Here is an 18,970-nt window from a genome sequence, read left to right on the forward strand (position 1 = left end):
TTCGACAAAGTATAAATGAAATGTACACCATGGATTCAAAACTGGAATGTTTTCATTGAAACCCTGCTCCTTGAAAATAAAGAGAAGTACTGGTCAAAAAAGAAAAAAAAAATCAGTATGGACTAATTTCCCTTTGATACAAAGCAGACACATTTATTAGCTATCACCATCATGCCACTGCTTGTTATTACAATTTATCAATTGTTGATAGCTTTGAATGAAATTATTTCCTCCAAAGAGAAGAAAACTGTTTTTCAATGAAACAAAGATTAGATCACTGACTTCTCTGATTTATCTCACTTCTGCCACAGACTTTATGTGAAACAACTTTGAGGGTAACTTCTTTTTTTACTGTAGTACAAGTGTCAAATTACATGTCCAGTGTTTTCAATCACAGTCCTCTAGCGCAAGAAATTTTATACAGTTCACTTTTGATCTAAGTCTATCACTGTTTTAGTTCAAAGGGTACATTATAATGATATACTGGTGAAAGTATAAACTAGATGTAACTGTGCAGCAATAATCTGGTAATAATCCAATATACCTCTCACCTACGGCGTAGGAATTTAGTGGCTGCGCAATAGAAAAAAATGGCTGGCACAGCATTAAAAGCTTTCTGGTAGAGTACTCTCACACCGATGAATTTACAAGGGCTGCTAGACCACTCAAATAATTGACACGACAGTCAAGAAAATAAGACTAGCTATCAATCAGATGTGTCATAACCTGCGCTATCAGTGGAAATATCAAAATACTTGAGTATTTTACTATCTGCCAGTTTTAGAAAATGGAACATATTGCTTTTCATAGAGCAGTCTGGAGGACGTCTAAAAAGGAATCTCATATGCGTTTTCTGGTATTTTATAAAGGTTTGTAGAGGTAGTTCACGTATCAAAACTCATGGTCTGAGTTGTCATTTTAGCCTCACAATGGCAAGTCAATATAGAGCACTTGATTTGCACCCAGATTCATGTCATAGAAAGAGAGCACATGGGTGACGCTTTCCTACAATGTTATGACTGAAATCAAGTCTAAAAGAATAGAATCCAGAACAAAGCACACACTCGTCCATTATGGTTAATGAAACACAACACTGAAAACTGCCAGACACCAACCAACACATGGCATACATTTATCGATCGAACTAGATTTAACTTTGAGAACATGGATGACATTTTACAGCGACAGCGGCAAGACCCTAATCTTGCCGCACTTTCATGGACCAGGCTTAATGCACGTTGAGCACATTAAAGGTGTTTCGGCCAATCAGAGGCTGCGAAAGATATTCCTCGTGACATTTTTTTGGACGCATGGACATCTGACTGCGTCAATTGTCTCCAGGAAAACTGCTGGTGAGATTGCGTTCCATTGATCCCTGTTAGGAAGTGAGGTTATCCCGAGACATCTCTCTACTAGCATGCATGCGTTCACATCAATGACAAACTCCAGTTTCAAACAGTCAAGGCATTATAATCATCGCAATGTCGATCTACATTAAAGTGACAGGCACATAATAACAGATAAATATACTCCTTTAAAGCTTGGGTACTGTTTTGGGGAAATTATTAATACAATGTCTGCAACTTGTCACTCTTGACATACAGTGACCTTCAAGAAAACATCATTTCACACAATAATAGAAAGCTTCTGGCAAAAAGGTTTACAGATTAATGGTGACATATAGGAATATACCTTTTGATATACCTCATATATTATACCTTTTGATATACCTCATATATTATACCTTTTCTTTTCGAAGAAAGGAGAAATTTACTGGTGACAGATAGTGGCACGTACTGTTCTTTGTGTACAGCAGCATTGCCTTTCAGAGAGGATTTGTCTCCTACTTATCTACATACATTGCATTTGGTTCATCACATCCCTTGAGATATATGGAAATTAACATCCACTTAATGCCATTATTGAATTTGAACAGATGTTAGGGCATGCTCTCTCTCACTATAATTTTATGTAGCCATAACTTTTACAGGGCCTTAAATTTTATGATAGAACCACTCAATGTGCCACACAGCTTGTTCTGCCGCGGAATGATCGCTGGCATTAAAATCCGAGAAAGGTCAAATGCCATCTCACTGCCGTAAATGTCAGCTGCTCTTTCGGTCGCTATGACTACGTTTCCATACTGAGTCGGCGGATAATATTCTTGGATTAGGGGATTTATGGAGAATGAAAGTGAAGCCTAAAGGGAAGACATCTCCTCCCAAAGTGGTCTGTAATATCATCACAAGAGCAGCGGATAGCAATGATGATGTAATAAAGACCACTTTCCAGTCTATCTAACTTTCCTCTTATGATTCCAAACCCATCTCGTGGTACTAGAGACAGAAAACTTAAATATCCAGCACACTTGAAAATTCCTTGTCATTGCATATTAGTCATTAAAGATATATGCCCACATATGGCCATCTGCTACCAGTGACTTCTTAATTAATTTGCTACACAAGAAGAAGTATATCTTTGGAAATAGATCACCTCAAAAATACCCAACCTCAAGGTTAATGTTAGAAAGATATTGCAAAGGTCTGATTTTTCATCCAAAACTACGAAGACTTTTTGGGAGTTACATGTATAGGGATTAATGTTCATTTAATTCTTAATGAGGATTACACACCACACAGTCATTTTCACCTTTTGTAATGATGAAATGGACTAACAGCAGTGGTTACCTCTGCCATCCACTTTGCGACATCTTATTCAAGATGTAACATAGCAGGAAATCAAAATTTGCATATCTTGTCCAACACAGAGGGAGACATTTATATACAAACCTAATACAGATTTCCCAACAAACTTGAACAGAGAGCTGAAAAAGCCAGCAGCTCAACTCAGACACAACTGCACAGACCCGCTGAAGCAGTGGCGGAGATGTTGTACCAAATGAAAGACTATCTGGATTTCTTGACGTTCTCATTGCTGTCCTTTGCCCCAGGAGCAGGCGTGGTCTTGAGATACCCCAGGGAGCATATCGCCTGGTACTGGTCTGGTATCTCCATGAGGGCGTGTAGGGCGAATGCAGTCTCGGCGTACTTTGCCTTGCTACACACCTGATGAAAGTTAACGAACTGAAAGTTGTCGAACCGCCGGCGCGGGAGATTGTCATCGTAGTACTCCATGTCGTCCCACGGGCCGTCGCCGACACCGATGACGATGATGCTGATGGGATGGTTGGAGGCATCCACGATGGCCTGCGCCGTCCTCTCAGTGTCCTTGATCTGACCGTCTGTGACAATGAGGAGGAGGTGGTAAGACTGCTTGGCACTGGTGATCTCTATCGCTTTGCGTATGATGGGCTCGAAGCTGGTCGGCCCCCGAGGCGTACCGTCCTTGCGACCTTATGGTATTTCTCAAGCACGTCTATAAATCCTACACATGGGAGACCCGAGTCTTTGAATGGAAAAACGGCCTCGTCTTGTGTCAATTTGTCACCAAAACCATACACAGGGATCATGTGATCAGAGTCAAATTGCTCCAGGGTTGATCCCATGATGGACAGCACTCGCTGATAGGGATTAAAGGTCTTGCTATTTGAGACGTCATGCAGGCAGTGGCAGCCAAATATCTTCCTCCCTTGCCACTCGTTGCTAGCGCTGAAGTCCACGCCGATGATCATGTCACTCCGCGAGATCCCCGCCAGCTTGATCGCCCGGGCCACCTCCTCGTAGGACGAGAAGCGATCCAGGAATGCGCGGAAGGTGTTGCACTGGTCGAGCGAGAGCCCCAGCACGTCAAATAGTCGGGTCCTCTTGTAGCGGGAGTCTGCCCGCTTGATGGACCGGGGCTTGTCTTTCTTCTCCTCTTCCTTCTTGGGCTGGTAGACGACGTAGAGTACCATGTAGGCGAACACAGCCATCACAAATAGTACCAGCTCCATGTTACTGTGTTGATTCAACAGAGACTGTTCCTTCAGTATAACACTCTGGAGGTCATCGACCACCATCATATCCTCCTTTGGTCCCCACATGTCCCCTCAGGTCTCTAGAAGTTGTCAGTAGGTACCGGTGCACACAGTCCCACACCTTAGCATTCCTGTATAGGGTGACACAGAATGAAATATGACCACTATAAAGTTAGACTATCCCCATCACTTTCACATATAGATATGTAGATGCAAAGAACGAAAGCAAAAATGTGAACAATAGGTGTATGCGAAATAACGTAATATTTTGTGTAGTACTTTGCCATGATATGCATACAAAAACACTTGCGAAATACATCACAAAATATTGTGGTCTTTAGGGGGGTAATAAAAACTTCGCTCAAAATATGCATGCAAGATTAGAGTATGAATAGAGTAACAAATACCAATGTGGTACATTTCTCAAGTGACCTAGCTAGGACATGCTTTGTGTCTTTTTTTGTTGCAGATACAAGCTTGCACAATGCTTACCAGAAATACAGTATTCATCGCATAATCGGGCGTCTGATAATCGGGATCCTCGCTTAAATGATATACGCTTCCCAGAAACATTTCCAACGCACGTTATTTTCACTGGATAATCGGGCGGGGACCTCTGATAAACGGGACAATTTTTCTTCAAGCGATCTTTGATTTTGTTAATATTTTACACAAAAAATCTACCAAAATACCACAACAATATTTCAAAGATTCCGTATCAGTTGTCGTTTACAACAAACTTACAAAGCAAGCTTCGGATTGGTGTGTTTTGACCTCCGTCCATCCAGTACATGTACATGCATAGCCACGAAAGCGCCGTGTATAAGTATCCATGTCATTGCAAAGCACATGCCTTCGCAAACATTCTTCTCCCCTACATAAGCAAAGCCATGTGCTCGCTTGCAATTCATACTTGACTCGCATCCAATAAAAAACATGCCTCGCTCATACAGCCCCAGGCTGTGTGCGTTGTTTAATCTCAGTCATACATGTACACTCTGCGTGAGGGCAAAGTCCATTGTTATCGCGCGCCTTCGTATCTTGTTATCTACTGTCTTTGGTTTCAACTTTCAATACAGCTGTACACTGTGATCTGTGTGTACGTCACAATCTTCCTCAGTTGTGACTGGGCAAAAGTTACGTGATTGAAATGAGGGCTATGAACAGTTACGTATTCAGTGAAATGGGGTAGAGAGTGGGAGGGAGAGCGTGAAAGATGAGAAGGGTTCAATGTATGTGCGAATACGTAACGTTTTATGAATCTAGACTATGAGCTGACATTGATTACGTGTACACGCGTGTTTGACAGAAGAATCAAACCCGGTTGCGATTACTCTACATCATTGCGAGAATGCAGGGAGAGCTGGAGGGTCGCGCCGAGGGGTAGCGTGTTGTGTATTCATGTACATGTACAGTACGTCAGTATGCATGTGTGTGTGTGTGTGTGTGTGCGTGTGCACTACATGTACATGTCGTATGCCGTTAGTGTATGGTGAGTACTCATCGCGAAATCGGGCACCTCGCTTAAAGGGGCCGTGTTTGCTACTCCCAACCTGTCCCGATTATGCGATGAATACTGTACCACGATAATTCCTGAATGAGAACAGTAAGGACTGAATTACTGCAGTATCTATTACCATGGTAGTTTGTTGACGAGAACAGTTCCAACAAAATGTGAATGCAGCTAATTACAGTAATAAAAACTAAGAAAGAACCACATAGTGGGTGGTCATAGTCCCCATAAAATCAAAGTAAATGGCAGAGATGAAATTTCAACCTGAAACCATTACTCTCATATTGCATTAATACACAGAAACTGAGAACCAACTGCTATTGACTTAGGGCCCGAACATCAGTCGACCAACGAACACAGACTGCAAGAATTTCCTGCGAGACTCTTGTTAGTACAGCTGATGTGACAACCAACACTCTCAGAACTGAAACTGCAACCAGCGAACATAAAATTCTCTGAAAAAAAAAACTACACAAAAGACCTAAACAAACCAAGGATAAATTTTTGCCATCCGAGACTTATGCTATCAAAGCCTCATCACGCAACCAATCACAGGTGGCTTACTTCTAACACCTACATAAAAACATGTCGCTACATATTCTAGACATGTAACAGGAAGAAGGGGTGAGATAAGAAGGGACTACAAAAACAAAACAAAAAAAAAGAGCCTCGTCCTAGTCAAGTGGTATTCCACTTAATAACACACAGGAAACTCAGGAGTGCAGCTCACAGTTACAAATGATCCACAGAGCACACTTCCTGTAGATAAAGTTACATCCTTCTCTCCCACAAAAATCGCGTTGTACTGACCATTGCTGTGTTCATGTTTGTAAACATATTGTATGTTCTCTTGAGACCGGATTACTGTAGTGGGATTCCATGAGAAGAGAAAAATATCTTGGTATATACACGGACAAGTATGATGCAATAATTTCCTGAGAATATGGACACCGGTCTAAAATGACAGTTTTCAAGTCATGCTTATTGGTTGTGTGGACTTACTCCAAAATACTGCAAAGTCATATGACTTTTGTAACATAATGGTGAAGTAGATTGCTGTGTTGTAACTTCATTTACTGAACAAGAAGTGATGGGTGTATATTAACACTACACATTTATGCATACCAGTTAGTTAAAGCTTGCTTCTGTGACTTGGTACTTTATCTTGACACAATTTGTCTGTGTGTGTGTGTGTGTGTGTGTGTGTGTGTTTCATGAAGTAGAGTAAATACTTCTCTTTTTCATGTTGGGAGTTCCTTGTTGTTAATTTGTAATCATGTTCCAGGTGCAGAATATTCAAAAGCCTCCCAATCGCTAAATCAACAATGACACAACTGGTTCCTGAATTGGCAACAACTTTTGATTAAGAAATTTTAATTCTTGTTTCTCTCTCATTTTGCATTTTTCTATTTCCTGCTGATTCTTGTGCAAAGTAAAAAAAGAAACCAATTTTGTGTAATGATCATCTCCCTTCATTAAAGCTTTAATCTTTAAAATTCTAACAGAGGAGCCAATCTAATGACAAAAAGAATGTTTGTCTTTTTTTTTCTTTCTGCAGAATTGCACATTTTCCAAAAACTTAAAGAGATGATCAAACTAGAGATTAAAAGAAAAGGAAGAGTTTATTCATGCATTTGAGCAAAGTTCATTGCGTCACTGCCATAAACTGGCTTCAGCTCAGATGGTAGCACTGGAGCACAGTAACCAGTAGGTCATGGGTTCAAATCCCCGACTAGTTCCTTCTTCTCATATGGCTTATTATGATGAAGATCAAACGTGCGATCTTACTCGCAGAGATTGACAAAAAACAATAAAAAATAATATTATATCATCACAATTGTGCAACAGTGCAATATCATACCAAATGATCACATACAATGTTGTCCATCTCTTCCACAACCCAGATTAACTCACATTCACCCTGTGTTTTGTGTCACATATTGCCCCCCCCCCCCCCCACCTCGCACATCATCCACACACATACCCTCATACCACCTCCAGCATCACAAATCTTCCATATCTCAGAAGTAATCCGCATCCCGATCAAATAAGACGCCATCCCGGCTTCTGGCTTATCAACTCAGTGTGACTTCATGAAATGAAGTCAAATCCCACGCTGTGAAATCTAGAAGATGGCAAAGGTCTAGAGGACTGAAAAAAAAAAGGAAAGAGAGAAAAAAAAGGAGAAAAAGCAATATATATACACATCATCTAGTGGCACTTAAGCTGGATGCCCTCACATCTCCTCAATTTCGTTCTCTTTTTTTCTTCTCTACGTGCCATCAAATTACACCCAAATACGGAGTGCGTTTTTGATGAAGAGCTCACTTGCACAACGTTCTAGCAAGATGTGCCTTTATTTCATCTCGAGCGTATACTGAGCATATCAGAAAGACAAACAAACAGAAGTTACATCACTTTCCTATCACATTCTATTTTTTTTTTCATTATTACTATCATCATCATCATCATCATCACCATCATCATCATCATCATCATCATTTTTTATGGTAAATTTTTCCTTCAAAGAGAAATGGTTGTGTGTCAATTGGATTTAACTTTATTTCATCATTCTCCCTTGGAGATGCAAGAAATTCGTAAGAATACAGTCACAAAAGAAGGATGAATTAAAATCACATCATGTAGTGGGTAAAATGTTACGCACTAAACTATACATCCCGTTCATTCAATAGGTAATGTAATGAATGTTTCTACATGATTCTATGAACTTCAAATTACAGTTGCTTCAGGCCTTCAGCAATGGAGGATAATGCAAGCAAACAATACTAAATTGACATAAAATTTCGATTAACGGAGAGCATGTACATTTTGTTGTTGAACCAAAGACAGCTATTCATCCATCCTGCCCATCATACATCATACAAGCTCAGTTCAAGGAGAGATTAACAGTACATTGGCATTTTCACAGTTAAAGGGTACATTTCAGGAATGTCTCTTTATTTTCTGTGTCCAATGTGCATTACTCCTCAATACAATGCCATATTTCAGACAAAAATACAAACATTTTTGTCTGTCCATGTTGCAAACGTGACACACTAAGTCTAGAAATGGTATAAAACACAATGTTCAATAGAATTTTAGAGCTGTTATTATCTTTTCTAATTATTTGGCCATTCAGTTGAAAAAACAACAGAGTTTCAATGAGAATTCATTATTTGACCTTCATAAGTTAAAACGTGTCTGTCCTGCCTTGCATATGTTACCCCAAATTTTTTACTTCGGCAAAAATTCTAAAGCAAACTTCGGGCAAATTTATCTCTCACTGAAAAGTATTCTAAAAGATGGTATTGTATGGGGGAGGGGTAATGAATATTGGAAGTGACAACCCTGAGATGTATCTTTTTACTGTGGAAATGCCCACATATGATACGACAGCAGCATGGCTGCAAGGGCAAATACGCATGAGAAATTAGACATGACTGATACCCAACCCTTACAGGCTGGTATGGGCAGAAGTCCAAGAAAAGCCTTCTCCAGAGGTGTAGGTAACAGTTTATAACTGAAGGAAACACTATACGCTCTATTGAAAGTTACAAGCTGAGCCTTGCAAATTTGCATCTCCTGTCATTGAACTAATTTCGCCATCTCTGATCACCTCATCTAAGATGATCACCCTCTTCTATCCCATGGCTGTCCTTCTCTTTTCCTGAAGTTATTCGTAACTTCTGTCATTTTTTTTTTTCAAAGATAAGACCTCTGTGAAGAAAGGAACAAAAAAAAAAAAAGATAGAAGGAGAGAAAGATTCAAGAAAGAAAGAGAGAGGATGCCCGCATACTCCTGACCTTTGAGAGCCGTAACGCATTCAATCAGCGAGCGTCTGAATCCGTATTAGAGTGCAAATTGTATCCATGTGTCATCCCAACATCTTACTGGATTTGCCAAGAAATGCATCGTCGCACTGCGCGAAGCGAGGCGGATCGGGTCTAATTTCCCTTGATGGTGAAAGGTGAGTTGCACAATTGTGGCGCCCTCGTGCCTGAAAGCGAAAGCGCATCGCGGGAGAGCATCGTCAGGCCAGTAGAGCAGGCCAAGTAGAGCAAACCACACTGACACAATGAAACAAGAGAGATAGTTCCATTCACTATTCGCAGAATACATGTATATTGTGCAGTATGTACATCAGCATACAGATACTTCGGGGCAGAAACAGATTTTAAGCTAGCAAATACCGGGAGAAAAATTACAACAAGAACATTTTTATAAAATTTTCTTGCTGTTGTGTGTGTTAAACTTTTACAGTACTCTAACATCTACTGAATTTTTAATACACAGATTGCCAACCCTACACATTTGTACTTGCTGTTCCCTACTTAGTATGGTCATCCTAACATTGAGTGAGTGTGAAGTATATTTCTATACAATGATTTGCAGTGTACTTAACACCTAGATTTGACAGCCCAGAACTTCTACTGAACATCCTTACATGGATGAGACTTCAAAGAATTTATTTTGGAAATACAATCTGTAAGCAAATAAAAAATCATACATATAGATTACCAATGTACTAACAATTGAGTTATGAGCACACTCTTACAAAACCAACACACACACTTTCTTTCACAAATAAACACATATCATTTACTCTATCATGAAAAAAGGTTGGTTAACTTGCAGGTTAAAAGTATTTGCATTACTTTAATTTACTCAGCCATGCAAAGGCAGCCTCCTCACTTGGGAATATATTCAAACAGTCATTTTTTCCCCCAATATTGCCGATGTCAAGAAACTTAAGAATGAAAAATACAGATTTCTAGATTAGCATCCAAAATAAAGTAATTTTAGCATTGAATAAATGATAGCTGACTGCTGCAGGAAACAAATACTGTCAATTATTGACAATAAAAAGTGAAACATTGACCCATAAATTTCCAGCAAAGGAGATTATGCAAGTCTTCATTTTTATCAAAATCATCTGAAATAAGACGATTTGGCCAAATTCAAATATCCTACCTGATCATATTGACTGTTTAAACATCAATTTATCATCACTCCGGTTTAATTGACTGTTGTTTTTCATGCTAACCATGCTATATGGAATTGGGGAAAGTGAATGAGTAGTCATTTATATTTGATCCTTAATTTGTAGATTGCATGCTATTTGCATATACTACTGAAATTGTAGTACACAGCGCAGAATAAGTGATATGTTTCCTGAAGAGAATCAAGTCATTACGCACATGGGCAGGTGGCTGCGCCGTGTCCGATCCGCTTCAGTAAGGATTGTATGTGTGAGCTGACAGACTCCGACCAGCGAGCTTGTCACACACGTCTACACGCACTCACGGCACTCACATGCTGACTGATGCCTTTAAAGGGGCTCTTCAACCTTGTCATGTTATGTGGGCTTCAGTGAGACACACTGGCCCTGTGGAAGATGAACCTGGCCACAAGATGGCGTGGCAAGTGCATGGTTCTGACTGCCAGAGGAATTGTGGCATGTACCGTGCCAATTCATGCAGGGGGTGTGAGGATCATGCCTGCCACTCTGCAGAGAAGCAAAATACTTTCTTCACAAGATAAAGCGTTCAAGGTCTCACTTGTAGGAGAGCTATAACTCATGCTTGCTCTTTTTTTCTCATGTTTGCTTGAATTAATGAAATTTGAAATATATCACTACTTTCTTCATACTGTAAAACGAGGAAAGTTCGCGTGCATTCTAATTTCGTGAATTTCGCGAAATTAAAATGCATGTGAAAGTTCTTGTCTACACGATATGCATTGAATGTCAGAGGCAACTCGCGAAAATTACATGCTGCGATAAAGGCCATTGGCTCAAATTTGCGAAAATTTCATGCCGCGAAAATATTGTGTTTTACAGTATGTTTTCTGTGTCTATCAAGCAACCAGAATGACTCCTGTGTGATTGTTTTCCTGTCCATAGACAGCATTACCTTGTAATGATTAATTTTTCAACTGAAATTGTTATTATCATTTTTTAGCAGATACAATTGCATTTGATATTTGATTTGATATTTATTCATTTCTACAATTTCATGACAAATGTAATTTCATACAATCGTACAAATACATTTTTCTTTTGCATGAATTAGAGGATTTTGAAGAAGAATTGAAAAACTCAATGAAAACAAAATACTGACAATTGTTCTAACCAAATTACACTGTACATTAACGATAAAGAAATATATTTTAAGGTACAATCTACGGGCGGGGAGCAATTGCAGAAAAAGGCTGTATCCTATAAGCTTATGCTTGAGAGTGGAAACAGCCCAGTTGACAAATATAGATATGTACAAATGTACATACAGTGTAGATCAAGATTTTTTGTTTCTAGAGTGGAAGCACAAGTCAATGCTGTGAGTTGTGATGGTAGGAGTTTAAAGGACAAGTCCACCTGCATATACATGTGGATTGATTGAATGCAACATTATTAGAACACATCAGTGAAAGTTTCGGGAAAATCAGACAATCCGTTTAAAAGTTATGAATTTTTAAAGTATCTGCACAGTCACTGCTGGATCAGAAGACTACTACAGTGTATGATGTCATGTGCTTGCAACGACATAAAGAAAATTAAAAGAGAATTTCACAAAACTTCACTTTTTGAATAAAGTACGCATTTCTTCAACTTGTTACTGACATGTTAAGGGTAATATTATTCCCCCTGCCTTCTGAAAGAGAGAAGTTAAGTGTTCTTTTGTTATGCTAGAAAAGTGAAAATATGTTGAATTTTCTTTATTCTTTCTTTATATCGTTGTACGCATTGTGACATCACAAGCAATAGTAGACTTCTCATCCAGCCTTGAGTGAGCAGAAACTTCAAAAATGCATAACGTTTGAACAGATTGTCCGATTTTCCTCAAACTCTCACTGATGTGTTCTACTAATATTGCTGCATTCATTCAGCCCACATGTTTATGAAGGTGAACTTGTCCTTTAATTTATATTCTGAAATGCACATGATCACTGTAAAGCAAGATATTTTCGTGGTATGAAATTATCATGAATTGGAACCGAATGCCTTTTTTGCGGCAAGAAATTTTCGCAAATTGCCACTGGCATTCAATGCAAATAGTGCAGACAAGAACTTTTGTCAAATTAAAATGCATGCGAACATTACTGGTTTTACAGCACCAGATTACCATGCTCTACATTTATCTAGGCCCAATTCACAGGCCATCATATGTACATCACTGCATAGAAGTTACGGTATCAAAAGTCCCTCATTGTATAGGATGATCAATCTGATGAAGATATGAACATACAGGGTAGTAGTCTTAAGCAGTGCATGGCAAACTACAATGTATACAGGCTGGAAACTACTGGTGAGATTATGTTACAGATTGGAAAATTAGGGAAACTATTACAAAGAGATTTATCAATTCTCAATGATTGCACATGAGCAGACCACACACATGCACCGTACCATACAGACACACACAAATACATTGTATGCATACAGGGGTACACTTGAGGCGCAGTCAGACTGGCAAAGATTGCAATCTTTAAGATCTCGAAGTTTTGCCTGTGTGACCGCAAACTTCTCACAAAACTTTCCACTCCAACTAGGGATATTTCCCTCACCCCTGTCAAACTTCTGGATCTCTTTGCGGGCAGTGTCTCCGAGGCGCGAGGCCATTGTCATGTACAGATGTGCGATGTTACATGTACGTCACAATCACTGGCCATCGAACGGCGCACTCTTTCTTCTTTCTTGCGCGCGGGTACCAATGAACCAAACTTCGTGATCTTAATCTTCTCAATCTTTTGCCAGTCTGACCGCGCCTTTGTTTGAGAGAACACAAAGCACGCACAAGGATTGGAATTACATACCGATAGACAATGAAGAAGTTATGCAGATACTGAGAGACACATGATTACTGCATACAGATTAAATAAATCCAATTATTAACACTACCTTATACCTGCATCTCTGGGAACAATCCACACAGGTGGATTTCAATAACTAATTGTCAAGACTGGTGTATGATGCTGTATTACAGATTTGAAGTTTTCATCCATGAATGCACATGTATACATAATGTGTACATAAGCGTAGACAATCACAAAAAGGGTTACACGCCTCTGCCCAGTAAAATTTCCTTGAAAATGAAGTTGGATAAAGTTTAATATTTTGCTCACAGAAAGAAGTCTCTTGAAAGAAATATTGAATCTTCAAAACCTCTATCACAACCCTATTTTGTAGATATTTTCCATACTTACCTCTCCCCCCCCCCCCCACATTATTGGTGGTGATGGTAGCAGCAGGTACGGTAGGAGGGGGCTTCTGTAGACTTCATATACATGTTGATACAATTTATGTGGCAATATTATACAGCACAGCCCTTTATGTGTCTTAACACCTGCTACTGTTTGACAAGTATATTATTCCCTTGATAGCCAAGCCTTGTAATGCCCACTGATAACCCCCCCCCCCCATTCTCAAATTTAGATTTAATTGGATCATATATCTGAAAACTAATTTCAAGTGTGTGGTCAATCTCCGCTGAGCATTTAATAAACACTCCGTCTAGATTCGTCTAGATTCAATGGCAGCATATTTATACAACATTGTGGTTGGAAGCCGCAGTCCCCCTTTCTTTTTTTCTTTTTTCCGGGGGGGGGGGGGGGGGGGGGGGGGGGGTATTCTTAATCATCATTTCCTTTTTGATAGAACGATACTACTAGAATTGCATGTGGATTGGTCTGATTTTATAGAATGGGCTGCCAGAACTCCTAGGCCCCATTTCATAAACAGTTGATTTGATAGCAACTCTTGCTGGAATGGAAACTGTCATGGTAACGACAAGAATCCAGCTTCCTGATTGGCTGTTGCTATTGGAAGTTGCCATTCCAGCAAGAGTTGCTATCCTAACATCTTTGATGAAATGGGACCCATGGCCCATTTTTCTTACCTAGAGTGATGTCGAAATAAGTAGGATCATCTGGGAGGGGGAGGGGGGAGGAGACTCTAAAATAAATTTTATCTATAAAGATGACACAGACAAATAATGCTTATTTTTACCATTTTAAAACATGCTTAATTGAAGAAATAATTAGGATCAACCTTTGTCATGTTTTTTGTTTGAACAAAATGTATGTGCAAGCACATACATTTTCTGCCTACTTCAGATACTGTAAATCCAGAAATTTTTAGGTGCATGAAATTTTTCACCAATTTCACAAATATAAAACGCATGCAAGTTTTTGCCAATTTTGTAAAAATAAAATGCATACAAAAGTTTTTGCCAATTTTGTGAAAATGAAATGCGTGCAAAAGTTTTTGTCTACGCAAAGCATTGAATGAGAGTAAAAAATTCATGAAAATTTCATGTCGTGAAAAAGACCATCTGCTAAAATTTGCAAAAGTTTCACGCTGCAAATGTTTTTGGTTATACAGTACACGTACATATTATGCAGCCATAAATATGCTTTTGAAAACTACACATAAATGTACTTAAATTATTTGTATGATAAAGGTAAACTAATCATTAAACAAAAACAAAACCCACCTGACCCCACTCACTCTAGGACAACATGACAAAACAACCAGTCTTCTCTTGCAATTTCTGAGATAATCCAGAGCTCTCACCCCATCCTAAACATCCCCTAGGAGTCTTAACACAAATCTAGATCTGTATGCCCTGGTGTCATAAAGATTTCTTTTTTCTTTGCTGGGCTGATGGCAGACCGGGGGAAGAAGTAGGACTCTGATCATCTCAGCCAATATCCTGCTTTCCCCTGAATACGCTCAAAGCCAGAGGTGGGGGGGGGGGGGGGGGGGAGAGCGCTCTTCACACAGCAATGCAATGTTAATACCAGGTAATTCAGGGTTGAACTTCATGCCACATAAATTTTCTGACCATGAATCTACTTCTCCGGAAAATGTTGTAATAACACACTCCCCTGGCATATTGGGAGGGGGGGGGGGGGAGAGAAGTGGCAGTAATAGTAGGGAAGTGATGTGGATTAGGAGGCACTAAATTAAGATTTTGTTGTTGTTGTTGTTGCTGCTGCTGTTGCCCACTTTGATTCAAACAGAGACACACACATGCTTTAATACATTAATACTCCACTACTTACAATGACCATAATGAGTGAGTCTATTGTTCCTTGCCCCAGGGCTTCTCAGAGAACACTGAAGTCAGTGATTAAAGTGGTGACCACAACTTCGATGTACCTTGGACTACAGTGATCATGGGACCTGTCTTCATACAATGTACTGTTAGATGCCCTTAACACAGCCACTCAAGCTATGAAGCCTTGCATCCCCTCTCACACAAACAGACAGACAGACAGACACTACATGTGCCTACATCCAAAAAACTTCTCTCACAAATGAGAAGCTCTAACTACTCTTTTAGAGAAAGAGGGTTCCATAATGTTCTTTGACCAACACTGGTTACCTATATTTACAGAAATATGAAGTCTCACGCCGTGAGTCTCACTCCCTAGTATACCTGTCTCACACTTACACACCCAGCAATCATTTTCTCATGCCTCCGAGAAAGAAAGAAAGAAAAAAAAAAAGAAAAAGGCAAGTAGATCAATAATAAATATTGGATTAGTATGTTAGCTGTAGACAATACCAATATAGGCCCTACACATGCACTGTATCTTCAATAACAGCTACACTTCCTTCTAAATAGATAATCCAAGGAGGTCTTAAAAATGAAATTCTGCCATCCACTATAAAAGTCATGTCAGTCATATTCTTGACTAATTGATCCTTAGATCAAATTTGGGCAAGAAATATAGATATCTTACTGGACCATCTTCAATATCGAAAAGATGAGAATTATGCAAGTAAAAAGTACAACGCCAAATCACACAATTTCAAATTCCAAAATGAAACAGCTCAAAATGGGGGTGGGGGTCATCTGCTCCATCCTCAACCTTTTTCAGTTGCTTTGCTAAATCACAGTTTCTCACTCCTAGCCAGTTGAGAAACTTGGTATCCCTGTGTTTAGTTAGCATTACACACCTGACACAACTGCTTCTTAAGAGCCTGTGTTTGGGGGGGGGGGGGGGAGATGGGAATGGTTGTCGAGGGGAGAAAGAAGTCAATGATATTAGGAAGATGGAGGCACACAGGATACAGCGCTCAGCTGAGCAAACCCGTCTCACGTGGCGGTGATCATAATGACAAGCCCGGGAGCCTAAATCTAATTTATACCCAACTCGCAGATTGGAAGTAATTCTACATCGCCAACTCCTAACCCAGCACCGGCTTTATCATGGGGGGTACGTTTTCAGCATTACTTCGGCAAAGCTGTGGAGCGCGTCTTCCCACATGTATGAAGTATGTCATATCAACGTCTCATTGCTCTTGTAAATACGACCCATTTCGCGATCCCTAGAATGCAAAATCAAGTCTCCATGCACTGTGCCATCCCGCGTATCAACCATACTATCTACTTGAGGTACTTGCATTAAGATGACTTGCGGGCAATGTCCACAATGTTCACCTTGGACTCGCACTTTTGGGGGCTTTCATGGATGATCTGAATATCTGATGATGATGATTACTAGTTCATCATGGATGATGACGACAATGTTCAGCCACTGAAAATTTGATGATGAGATGTGGAACTCCAATGATTATATGATATCAAGTGAAGCACATGACCTGAAGATGTGGAAGTGGCGTGTTCTGAATAGATGAGTGATTCTTCACAATAGATGTACCCTGCGCTACAGAAATTTGTGCATTACTCATGTTGAAAACTTCTAATTAACCCGTTAAGGACACTTTGATTTTGCTACAACATGCATTTCCCACAGACACTTGTCCGAGTATACTCGGGATTCGTCCTCAACGGGTTAAGCGAAACAATAGTTGACAGCAACAGCAATCTATTCATCAATCCTGAGAAAATGATCTCATTTTATTCTTCTTGGAATGTGTACTGCATATATTTTGTTCTCCTGTGCAAAAAGTAATTCTTCACTTGATATGCACCTTTGATGTGTTGCCACAAAATGTTGGTTCAATACAGAACATAAAAATAAGCAGCTGTTTTTGTAAACCATCATTCAACATCACCATGAAACCAAGATTATCTCTCATATGACCTAGTGGGGGTGTCAAAAGTTCTATTCTAATCAAATAAAATCAATCAATAAACTTTGTAATGCATAATGACACTGATAAAATGAAACAACCATCATATAAACTATTACTTCCATCACTGCAACATCACTATAAAACCAACCTCTTGTACAGATCAGATCCCGTCTCCCACACCCCACCACCTGCCAATCCCTACCAATATGTTGTAAATGAGGCTCTTATCATCATCCTGGAAGAGATACGCTTCTGGCATGGCAAACGCTGACAAAATAATGCGGGAGAAAACTTAAACCTGGGGCAGCAACATGGAGATGAGGCCATGATGGGCTGGCAAACAGGAGCGTCACGTATTGGAACAGAGGGCACGGAAGCTCCGATAATTTGGTGCCCCATACGCACTGCCAGTGCACAGGTGACATACTCAATATGTGGTTGATTGCCTCAATAGTATGGATTGAGGCTGCGCTGTATTAACTCTACCCTCTATCCACTTCCAATCAATCTCAGTACATTATCTGAGAGAACAAGATGCCACATTTTTTCTCTCTTTTCTTCTTCTCTCTCCTCTTTCTTGGTCTTCCCTGTTCTTCCTCCTACCCCCATCCACCCCTGCCTCTGATCATGGGGTCCATCTTTACCAGGCACATTCACACACAGCAGTTATAGGCTTTTGCATCGTGGTGCCTACTTCAATTTTATTTTCTATCGATCATGTTCATGCCCAGAAATAAAAACAAAAATCACTTGGCTGCAGATAAAGTGGCTTTAATCTCCAGACTGCGCCTGCCTAGACAAATGACCAGAGCATGATCCATGACACCCAAGTGAGCAAACCTAGTATGACAAGTTGCATTATGTGATGGTTCCTTCAGGGCAAATTATCTCAAGAGTTTTAAAAAAAGAAAAAAAAGAAGGGGGGGGGGGGGAATCAAGCAGGACAAATTTTCTCATTGCTACGTGTACAGATATCACTCAAGTCAATTTGTGTGTGTGTGTGTGTGTGTGTGTGTGTGTGTGTTCACATAAAGGAATTCATATCGCGTTGTAAACTTGATTTTCAGAAACCACCAATTTTGCATGTGTGTGAATGGGCCGCAAACTCTCCATCACTGGCTATCTAGAAGTTGTTCTGAAATGTGTTGCACAGTTTATTTGTAGATCCAACCCAAAAAACTTCCCAATCAGCTGATAAAGATCAGCCCCCCTGAGAAGCTCTGGGGACCGTTTCATGAAACTTTTTGTCAGTGATTTACACTGACAACTGTTAAAAGTTACTGAAATCCTTGCGTCTGATTGGCTGATAGCAAATTTGTCGGTGAAAACCTCCAACGAACTCGTTGATGAAACGCCCCCCTGGAGTGTATTTTCTATTCTTCAAAGCTGCAACCTGATGACATGGACTCCCAGATGAACCAGATTCCTCTTTCAACTTCTAGATTCTCTGAGGCTCCCTCATCGTGAGCGATAGGATTCATACCATCTTTTCTA

The 18,970-nt window shown here is 39.9% G+C and overlaps 1 pseudogene; it reads right to left on the minus strand.

The window, feature by feature from the left end:
• Window positions 1–2,461: 2,461 nt before the first annotated feature.
• LOC139738126 (uncharacterized) overlaps window positions 2,462–18,970 on the minus strand; it is a 58,266-nt pseudogene continuing 41,757 nt past the window's right edge.

This window comes from Diadema antillarum, unplaced genomic scaffold, assembly GCF_040938485.1.
Source record: "Diadema antillarum isolate AM-2024a unplaced genomic scaffold, OU_Dant_1.0 seq00000723_RagTag, whole genome shotgun sequence".
Lineage (NCBI taxonomy): Eukaryota > Metazoa > Echinodermata > Echinoidea > Diadematoida > Diadematidae > Diadema > Diadema antillarum.